The 10,825-nt window shown below is 39.0% G+C and overlaps 1 pseudogene; it reads left to right on the top strand.

The window, feature by feature from the left end:
* The window catches only part of LOC105303958, a 5,375-nt pseudogene extending 1,408 nt beyond the window's left edge, over positions 1–3,967 (top strand).
* Positions 3,968–10,825: the final 6,858 nt, after the last annotated feature.

Genomic DNA, 10,825 nt, shown 5'->3' with positions numbered 1-10,825 from the left:
CTGAATGCACTTTCTTCTCAAGTGCACATGAAACATTCTCCATGATAGATCATATTTTAGGCCATAAAACAAGTCACAAAAAATTTTAAAAGATTGAAATCATATCAATTATATTCTCTGACCACAATGGAATGAAATTAAAAATCAATAACAGAAATCTGGGAAATAAGTATGTGGCAATCTCATAACACATAAGTATGTGGCAATTTCATAACACATTTCTAAATAATCACTAGGTCAGTGATGAATTAACAAGGAAAATTAGGAAGTATTTTAAATGAATGAAAATGAAAAAACAAGTCACAATATTGTAGAGAGAAGACAACTATTTCTTTGATGACTAGTCAGACATCTTGAACTACTTCTGCTTGATAATCTCTCTACTAGGTCTCGACGGGTTTACTGGCTACTGATTCATTGCAACCTCTTTTTTATTTAACATCCCTCCAGAAACACATCATCTGAGGGATCGTAGTTTCATAAGATGAGTTTGAGAGTTTGTCTTTTAAACCAGCTGCACAGATGTTCTCTCTGCCCTCTTCAGGCCTCTCTAGTCACAAATTAGACAGCTATATTTCACGGCAGAGTGGTACATGTGACTAAGAGACTCTTTGAAATTGTATGTGTTGACATTTTTTAACAAGCCAAACCCTCCCCTTTCTGCTGGCTCCTGTGGCAAAGTCAGGAAGTATTTACACCTCCCATCACAATGCCAGGGACCTGGGAGTGATTCCAGATGGAGGTGCCATCCTACCAGCATGGCTAGCAGAGCAAAGACCTACCACCAAAATTTTATTTTTCCCTTTTGGTTTTTTATCCGAAGTCAGTTCTCAAGTAAAAAAAAAAAAAAAAGACAACTCTCTTTATGAATTTAAATCCACAGGCTTCCTTTTAAAATTAAGTGCCATTTTTATAACTAGAAGAATATTGTCTTGATAAAAATAGGCTTTAGAACACAGTTGATTAGAGAACCACTTATACATAACACACGCTTTTTGTATTCAGTATTTCAGGCATGCATGTCAGTCTCTACTCCAGCCTCCATTTTTCAAATATTTTAAATATTCACTTTTGTTTTAAGAATCTGAGGGGAGAAATCATGATGCATTACTCTGATGCAAAATAAAGCCCATCTGGCTTTTGGCATGCCCCCATTTCCCAGACAGATGGATAATGTGATTAGCCGGAGGCAACTGCCTTTATAATATTTTTATCTGCTCAAGGATGTCTCAAAGATCAGAGATATAAACAAATATGGGCCATATTTTTCTTGGCTGATAATACCATCCAGGTATAACTTTAGAACAGGGAAATAGTAGGATCACTATCACCTGGGACCCTGTTAGGAATGTAAACTCTCAGGCTTTGCCACAGACCTGTTGAATTAGACTCTGGGGGTAGGGCCCAGCCATCTGTATGTTAACAAGCCCTCTGGGTGGATGCCAACCCACACTCAAAGGTGAAAACCAATGCCTTAGAAAAATATAACCATATTTCTAAGAAAGAAGAGAAAACATTACATATTAATTCTCTACAATTCTTTTCAATGCCTGTTACACACTAAGTACTGTTCTCCCAGTTTTGAGGCAGTGCACTTTAAAAGTCTCCAGAGAGGAGGCAGTGAATAAAAATGTGCAAAGCCTGCTACGGCCTGGCTGCAGCCTGGGTAGTGCAGGGCAGACTGCTTCAAAGCCCCTGTTGCTAGTGACCAGAGAAAAGGTAGACCTAGTGGAGGAGCCCTGACTTCTCTTTTCTCAATAAACGAATAATCCTATTATGTAAAATCTCTCTATTTAAATGTTGGAAAAATTGGAAACCAATTTAAAAAGTAATTATTATTTTAAAGGAACAGCTGTATTGGCATATAATTCACATACCATACAATTCACTATTTTTAAGTGTACAATTTGATATTTTTTGTTATATTCACAGGGCTGTGCAAACTGTCACCACATCTAATTTGGGAAAACTCACATTCATTAGCAGTTACTCCCCATTCTTTGCTCCCCACTTTCATTCCTAGGCAACCACTAATCTACTTTCCATCTCTATAGATTTGCCTGTTCTGGCTATTTTATATAAATGGAAATTATATAACATGGCCTTCAGTGTCTGGATTGTTTCACTTAGCTTAAGTTTTTAAGGTTCATTCATATTATTGCATGAATCAGTACTCCATTTCTTTTTATTGCTGAATAATATTTTATTGTATGGATAGACCACATTTTGTTTATCCATTCATCAGTTGATGGACTTTTGGGTTGTTTCTATTTCTTGCTATTATGAATAATGATGCTATGAACATTCGTGTGCAAGTTTTGTGTGCACTATATTTTCATTTCTTTTGGGTATATACCTAGGAGTGGTATTGCTGGGCCATGTGATAACTGTGTGTTTAAATTTTTGAGGAACTGCCAAACTGTTTTCTACAGCAGCTGCACCATTTTACATTCTCACCAGCAGCAGTATGAAGGATATGTCCACATCCTCACCAACACTTGTTTATTATCTGCCTTTTTTATTTTAGCTCCTCCAGTGGATGTGAAGTGGTATTTCATTGTGGTTTTGATTTTCATTTCCCTAATGACTAGTGAGGTATCTTTTCAAATGCTTATTGGCTATTTATATGTCTTCTTTGAAGAAATGTCTATTCATATCCTTTGCTCATTTTTAAATTGGGTATTTGTTTTTCTATTATTGAGTTGTAAGAGTTTTTTATATATGTTAAATGTACGTCTCTTATTATATATATTATTTACAAATATTTTCTCCCATTTGCAGGTTCTTTTCATTTTCTTGATGGTATCATTTGCAGCATAAAAGCTTTTAACTTTGATATAATTCAGTGCATTTGTTTTTTTTCTTTTGTCTCTTGTGCTTTTGATGCTGTGTCTAAGAAACCACTGCCTAACTCAAGGTCATGAAGATTTACCCCTATACTTTCTTTTAAGAGTTTTATAGTTTCAAATTTCACACTTCAAAGTATTATTTTTTAACCCTTCAGGCTACTCAAAACACATCTTTGTACTGGGTCTGGCTTATGGTTGTCGAGTAACCAACAGTCAAAGTTTGCCTGGGACTCAGAGCTTCCCAGAACATGGAATTTCCATGCTAAAACTTAAAGTCCTGGGCAAACAAGGATGAGTTGGACGTCCTACCAATAAACCTCCAACTCGTACCTTTGGTATAAATCATTATCACTGCTCTCCATGGCTTATAATAGATATTGAACCCCTCCTCACCTGAATGAACAGTTTGTTTTCAGTTTAAGGTATTTATTGAGTGCCCCCAACACAAAGCCCTGGGGTTGAGTGTACTGAGGAATAAAATACCAATTTCAGTGTCCATAAATAAAGTGTTATTGTTCTAGGCCCTGGTGGTGCATCAGCAAACCATTATGGAGCTTAAGTTCCAAAGGGGAAAGGGCAGGCAGTCTAGTGAGAGGCAGGCGGGAGGGACCATTGAACTAGGTGGGGAGAATTTTGAAGACAGGGATTTGGTTGAGTTAATCTTTGATTCTCCATCGTCAGGGCTGTACAAATCACTTAACAATGCTTGTCAAATGATTAAATAAGTGATCTTTGGCCTTCTCATACTTATATTTTTTTCTTGATTCATTTCACTAGACTTTCAGCTCTTTGATGACAATGACATGTCTAACTTGTTCTGTCATATGTCCAGTGCCTATTATATTGCCTGGCACAACGTAGGTGCTCAATAAACAGTGCTCTAATACAAAGATACAGTAAAAAAAAAAATAAAAAAAAATCATGCCCTGCATTTGTTATGGTAGCCTGGGTTTCAAGAATATTATACTCATAACAACGTTAATGAATCCCGGCAGATAAACACTGAGAGAGGCGTCCTCAACGGAAGAGTGCTCATTGGTACCTCGACAGCCATTTCACAGGCTGGTGTGCCCTACAGGCACCCCAGCGAAACACCACCAGCCACAGAGAGCCTGTAAATTTCTCTAACCAGAAGGGCTCTCCCCGCCCCCTCTCCCCGCACAGCTTGCTCTGCCCTCCGCCTCCTCCTCTCCGCCCACTCTCGCCGCGGTCTCCTGGCGGCAGCGGCTTTGTCTCGTGGGCTGGTCCCTGGCGGCTCCCTCCCCCTGAACAGCTGCCGCCGAGGGAGGAAGCGGCGCGGGAGCTGTCCAGAACCCCGGTGCTGAAACCACGAGCGCTCGTCATTCACTACCACCATGTAAGGGCCATGAAAAGGGCTCGTCCTGGCGCAGCGCGGACATGGAGGAGGACTTATTCCAGCTAAGGCAGCTGCCGTGAGTATCATGGGGGCGAGTGAGAGGCAGACAGGCTTTCTTTTAAAAAATGAAAACCTGCAGGGGGGCATCTCTGCATGGCTTCTTGAATTTAAAGGGAACTGTTTCAGAGGAGAGAATTAGGCCTGGAGGAGAAAAGCCATTTTCCTACCCCAGAAGCCCAGCTTCTGTATCTCTGACAGTTCGATTTTTCAGATCCGTCAGAATCTTATGGGTACCCTCGGGGTGTTATGATTTCCCTCTCAATTGTTTGCAATCCCAAAGGGATTTTAAGGTCTGTGTTTTAGGAAAGCATTAGCTGCTGTTTTGAAATGTGGACTGAATTGATGAGTCCATGCAATGACATTGGTTATTTCCAGCCCATCTCCTATGCTGTGAAATTCCTAGTTTTTCTGCAAGCTCTTTTGGAAAGGAATGATAACTGATGTTGCAAACTGGTTTCTAAAAAGCTACGATTCCTTCCTAGAGTGGAAGCTTGGGCAAAGTCCGGCCGTTTATGAAGTGTGTGAATGAGAGGGCTGTGCACCCTCCTTGAAACCTCTTGCCTTCTTCTGAATGAAAGGTTTTTGTAACAGCTAGCTAGAGTGAGACATACTGTTGTTGACTATCCTTGGGAACATCAGGAATACACTGCTTAGAGGATGGGAATTTTTGAGGGATACCAAATTTGCTCTGAGACTCTTGAGGGAATGCAACCAAGACATGGAAAGGATAGGGGCCTTGCAGAGGGGCTTACATACATCTCCTACTTCAAGCTGATGGTGATTTGTTAAGCAAATACCAAGAGTATGAGACGGAGCATTAAAAAGAACATGAATGGGGCCTGTTGTTTTAATTTTTAGAAGCATTAGCCATTTAGATGGTAAAAGTAGACACCATTTGGATTTTTTTGGGAGGGTACAATATTGTTAGTATGTGTGTATTTTTTTCACTTGAAAAAAATTGAAAAAAAAATTTCTCTCTCTAAACCACCGAGGAATTCTCCCAAGTGACTTTTAGTGTGACTGATATAGCTCTCTGAGGCTCTGAGCACTGAAGGATATTGTAGTATTTGCTTCTCAAGCAGTGTAAAATTAATTTTTGTTTCAAATTTTTTAATTAATTCAAATCTTTAATTAATTTAAATTCTTTAAGCTTTTATTAATTGATCCACAAATAGCATATCTTATGTAATACAACATTATTTCACAAGTGCTAAAGGATACTCAGTTAAAATATTCAGAGGTTGATATATGACTACATAAAAATGTACCCATCAGAATGTGAATCTCTCAAAGAAAACATACCACTTTCATTGAGAATAAATATTATACTTAGAAACCAACCTATTATGTCACAATAAAAATGATTCAGAAACTGAAATATGAAATTTGGTACTCAGAATAACAATATGATTCATATTGCAGTTTTACAGGGATAAAATTTCAAAAAAATGTCAGACCATATGAACTTTGCAAATTACTCAAAGATTCATGTATATTTAATTTACTAATATATAGAGATGACACTGTTCTGACTATTCCTTCCTTAATTAAAAATATAAAATAATGAGATTTATTTTATATTAATATATTAAATAATGTATATAACCTATATAAGGTAAATAAAGTTAGAAAATAAGCACACAAATGAAAATTCCCTCTTCTCAAACACCAATTTTGTTTCTTGATTATTCTTTCTGATATTTTATGCACATAAGTACATATAGTATCTATAAGGGGTACCAAATTGTGTACTGGCTCTTGAGTAAGACAGACTTCAGTTCAGATCTTTCTTTTGGGGGATGGTTTAGATCTTGACTGCCACTTCTTAGTTATGTGACTTTGAGCAAGTGACTTAACTTTTCTGAAATTTAGGTTCCCTAGCCATAAAATGGGGATCACAATAGTACTTGATTCATAGGGTTATTGTGAAGATCAAGTGAGATAATATGTGCTAAATGCCTGGCAGATACAAAACACTCAACACATTTAACTATTATTAGATTTGAAAGATGACTTATAAAAACAATATATAGGCTTCCTATATTGGACTTCCAAATATTGTGATCTGCAAACCCCAAACTACATTTGAATGAAGTCAAAATTAGCCCTCAAATGTGCTGAGCTCGATTTATATATTTAAAAAAGAGTAAAGTAAAAGGAATGGCCATGTGAATCTGAGTGGGTTACAAATCACGACTTAGATGGTTTTTTAAACCGCACCCTTTGTATATTATGCACGGATTGCAGGCAGCAGATTTCTTGAGAGCAATATGGTTTTTAAAAAATCAGAGTGCCTTGTAGAGGGTTGGCAAGAGTGGGCTTTGGGACAGGCTCAGTCCCATGGGAGGCCAAGTGTTGATAGATTATAAGCCACTAAGTAGTTTACAGAGTCAGAGGAGGGGACAAGGGGATGATGATAACTAAGAAAACAGTCCTTCCTTGTGCCTGGGGTCTCTCTCACATAGCTCTAGATCAGTTCATTTGAGACCATAAATAAACTCTGCTTTTCACCTGCTGTTCACTCAGGCGCAGCACTATATACGGGAGATTCAGCAGACTGAGATTTTGTATCTACTTCTGCCTTATTGTGACCTTGCACAAGTTGGACTTTTCTGGGTCTCCCCTTTCTAGGATGAGTTTGTGAAAGCAAGTTTTGCAGACTATATAGATTACTTATCCATTCATTTATTCAGCTTACTTGGGCACCATCCTCAATACAAGAGATTCTACAACTGAATAGAATAGATATTATCCTTGCCCTCAAGGAGCTTACAGTAGTAGTAGTCACTAGCTACATGTGGCTATTTAAATTTAAATTATATAATTTGGATCTAAAATAACTTCTATAGTGTAATATACAGTAAAAATATAATTTATAAATAAAATGTGAAATTTGAAAAAAAATCAGCCCCTTGGTCACACTAACTATATTTCAAGTGCTCCATAACTATATGTGGTTGGTGGCTGCTGTATGGACAGCTTAGGTCTGAAATATTTCTATAACTGCAGAAAGTTCTATTGGACACCACTGGTCTGGTGGGAGAGGCAGACACTAAACAAATAATTGCATAATTATGAGAATTGTCTTAAGGGCTACAAAGGACAAGTGCAGGATGCAATGAGACTAGTTCTAGATGAGTGAGGGAGAGATAGATCAAAGAAGGTCTCCTTGAAGAAGTAACATTGGAGCCGAGTCCCCAGAGATGTGTAGGAGTCATTCAGGAAAAGAGATGGGATGAGGAGCATTCCAGACAGAGGGAACTGTGTGGGGAAAAGCTCAAAGTCAGGGCAATGGGACATAATGAACAAGTGACTCGAAGGAAGGATGCAGAGGATGGCAGGGACCAAGCTACAACATGGATAGACTTTGAGGACACTATGCTAAATAAAATAAGCCAGTCACAGAAAGACAACTACTCTATGATTCCACTTACATGAGGTACTTTCATAGAGACAGAAAGTAGAATGGCAGTTGCCAGGAGCTGTGTGTGGAAGGGGGACAACAGCGGAGTTGTTAAATGTATACAGAGTTTCAATTTTGTAAGATCAAAGAGTTCTATGGATGGATGGTGATGATGATCACACAACATTATGAATATACTTAATGCCACTGAACTGTACTCTTTAAAATGGTTAGAATGGTAAGTTTTATCTTATGCATATTTTACCACAATCAAAAAAAATTGCAGCCCTCTCACCCCATCCTCCAGCACTGTTCTTCTTTTTTCTTTTTTTCATAGCACCTATCACCTTCTAACATATTATATCATTTACTTATTTGTTGTTTAGTGTGTCTTCCCTTACGAGAGTGAAAGCTTCACATGGCAGAGATCTGATGGATCCCAAGTACGTGGGACATTGCCTAGATTTCATCTGATAACTGGATTCAAGTGTAGACCAGTATATGTCAGCCAAGAGAGTAAAAAAAAAAAACTTTATAAATGAAAAACCAGAAAAATCTGTTCATCAGCTTAATCATTTACCTTAACAGCAGTGGCCACCATTATTAACTTTTAGTGGCTACACAGCTGAGTCTACCTGGAAAGATCAGACATAGCCTTGTTTCATTGTATTTGCCTATCTGCTTCCCCATCCCCTTCCATTTAATCAGGAAGATTGGGAAGATGCAATTTGACTTACTGATTAAATGACTATGTTCTTGAAATGGTCCCAGACAAACTCTTTGGGCCCATGGTAACCCTGATAAGGACTCATTTTTAAGTTCTAGAGAAAGAGCTAGAAATAGGTTTTGTTTTCTCTAAATGAGGAGACCTCTGCACAGAGACATAGGACCAGAATAGATGGCTAAGGTACATGTAAGACTTCATGCTGGCTCCCTTCCCCCAAGACTCAATGGGGCAAAAGGAGAGGATTCTTGGCCAAGGAGGAGAAATGGGAGTTCATTGTCACCCACTTCTGGCAAAAAGTAGGGAGCTATTATAATAGCCTAGGGATCCTCAAAGTTAACTCACTAAATCCTTTTTAAACCTCAAGCCTAAAGCTGCTCACACCCCATTATTTCAAACACATACCAGCTAGCTTCACTCTAAGGGATATGTGTTTCAGTGACTTAAGGGGAATAGTCTGGAGGGCAAAGAAAGAAGGTCTCACAAAGAGGCCATTGCTTGGATGGCTTAGGTCTTAGGGAGGATTGTTCCTGGGCCTCCTGGCCCAGATAGTGGCTTTACAGCCCCACCCAAGCTCTTCTCTGGGCTCTCTAGAAGAATTATGCAGATTTGCACAAATCATTGTGTGATCTTGGGCAATTCATTTAAATTCCCTGAGACTTAAGAGTGTGCCTAGACCACTTTCAAGGACATCTTTATCTTTAAAAGACCAATTCTAAGCTCTCTAGATGGGTGTGCCTGGTACCATCCTGGCTCAGGGCGATTGTTCTGGTGTGATTAATAGCATCTCTTTCTCTCTTTAATACTGGGTTGTATGAAATCTTAACCTTGACACTATTCACATTTTAGACCAGATAATACTTCGTTGTGAGAGATTGTTCTATGCATTATAGGATATTTTGCATCATCCATCCCTGGCCTGTATGCACAAGATCTCATAACCACCTCATTTCCTTCTCCGTGAGTTGTGACAATTAAAACTGTCTCTGGACATTCCCAATGTCCCCTGGGAGACTAAATCACTTCCCATTGAGAACCACTGATTTAAAATGTTCTGGTTTAGGCAATAAACTACTCACTCTATTTCTAGAGCATCTTTGGATCTATTTAAACCTCACTTCTCTGACTTTAGTCACGTCAGGACCCTGGTACGTGCTCTGCCAGCAAATAGTGCCTCTTCCTTCAATCGCAGTATACCTTTGGCAAGAGACTATAAACTCCAGGAGGGCAAGAATTTGGTCTGACACATAAAAGGACTTCATTGCATGTTTGTTGAATGACTGAGTGAATAAATAAGTTTTAGAGATAAACTACCTAGGAGGTTGTAGCACAGGTCTTCTGCTTCCCCAGTCAGAAGTTACCTACCCCACCACCACTCCCCTGAGGCTATGTCGCAGAATGATTACCTGCATGGTCTCTCTACTCAAGCAGACCTGGATTCAAATCTTAACTTTCCTGTGAACTTGGAAGGTAACCTTGGGCAAGTTACTTTTCTTCTCTAGGCCTCAGTTTTATTGTCTATAAAATGGGGCTAGCAATAGCATCCACTTCATAGGGCAAAAGGCTCATGAGTGCTTAACAGACCTACTAGCATATGGTTAGGGCTTGATGAATGTTAACTATTATTTATTTGTGATCATTACCTTCTGTCCAGAATATGAGCTAGTGGTCTACTATTCAGGGAAGAAGCTCGATGCTATTCAGGTCAATGGGAATGGCAGGAAAATACAAGTAAGAAACATACATAGAGAATAAAATTTCCATTACCTATAGACTCCTAGATCAGGAATGGAAGAGACCTTAAAAGCTGTTACATCCAACCCCTTGCACTCAGCTTCTTAATTCTGGCAGAAAGGCATCAAGTGGTAACTTTTAAATGTCTGGGGCCACCATCAATATCTTATGAAAATTCAAATTCCTGGGCCCTACTCTGCAGAAATGTAAAAGCCTTAGGTTTGGAGAATGGCTCGGAATAAGCATTTTAATTAGTTCCGTTGGAGTGTTCTTGGCCTCAGTTAGAGAAGCATCAGTTGATTGGTTAAAATCATGGATTCTGGAACTACTCAGGCCAGGGACCTAGTACACTACATATTATCCAGGGGACCTGGGCCAATTAATGTAACCTCTCAGAGCCTTAGTTTACTTGCATATAAACTGGGGAAATTAATGACACCTCTTTCCTAGGATTGTTGAAGGGATTACATAATAGTAAGTAGATATAGCACTTAGGCTTGCCCCTCACCTGTTGGGTATGGCTGCATATTAAATATCATTACTCCTGAGTCCACTCACATGGATCCCTGCTTTTTCTAGACCATCTCTGTGAAGGGCAGCCCACTGCCTCCTAAAGCAGCCTTTTTCATGTCTGGACTTCTCTGCCTGAGAAGGCTCCTTATATTGAGTTGAAATCTGCTTCCCTCTTCTTTATACCC

The sequence above is a fragment of the Pteropus vampyrus genome, unplaced genomic scaffold (genome assembly GCF_000151845.1).
Source record: "Pteropus vampyrus isolate Shadow unplaced genomic scaffold, Pvam_2.0 Scaffold322, whole genome shotgun sequence".
Classification (NCBI taxonomy): Eukaryota; Metazoa; Chordata; class Mammalia; order Chiroptera; family Pteropodidae; genus Pteropus; species Pteropus vampyrus.
The sequence above is the reverse complement of the archived record's forward strand: the minus strand, read 5'-3'. Positions and strand labels throughout refer to the sequence as shown.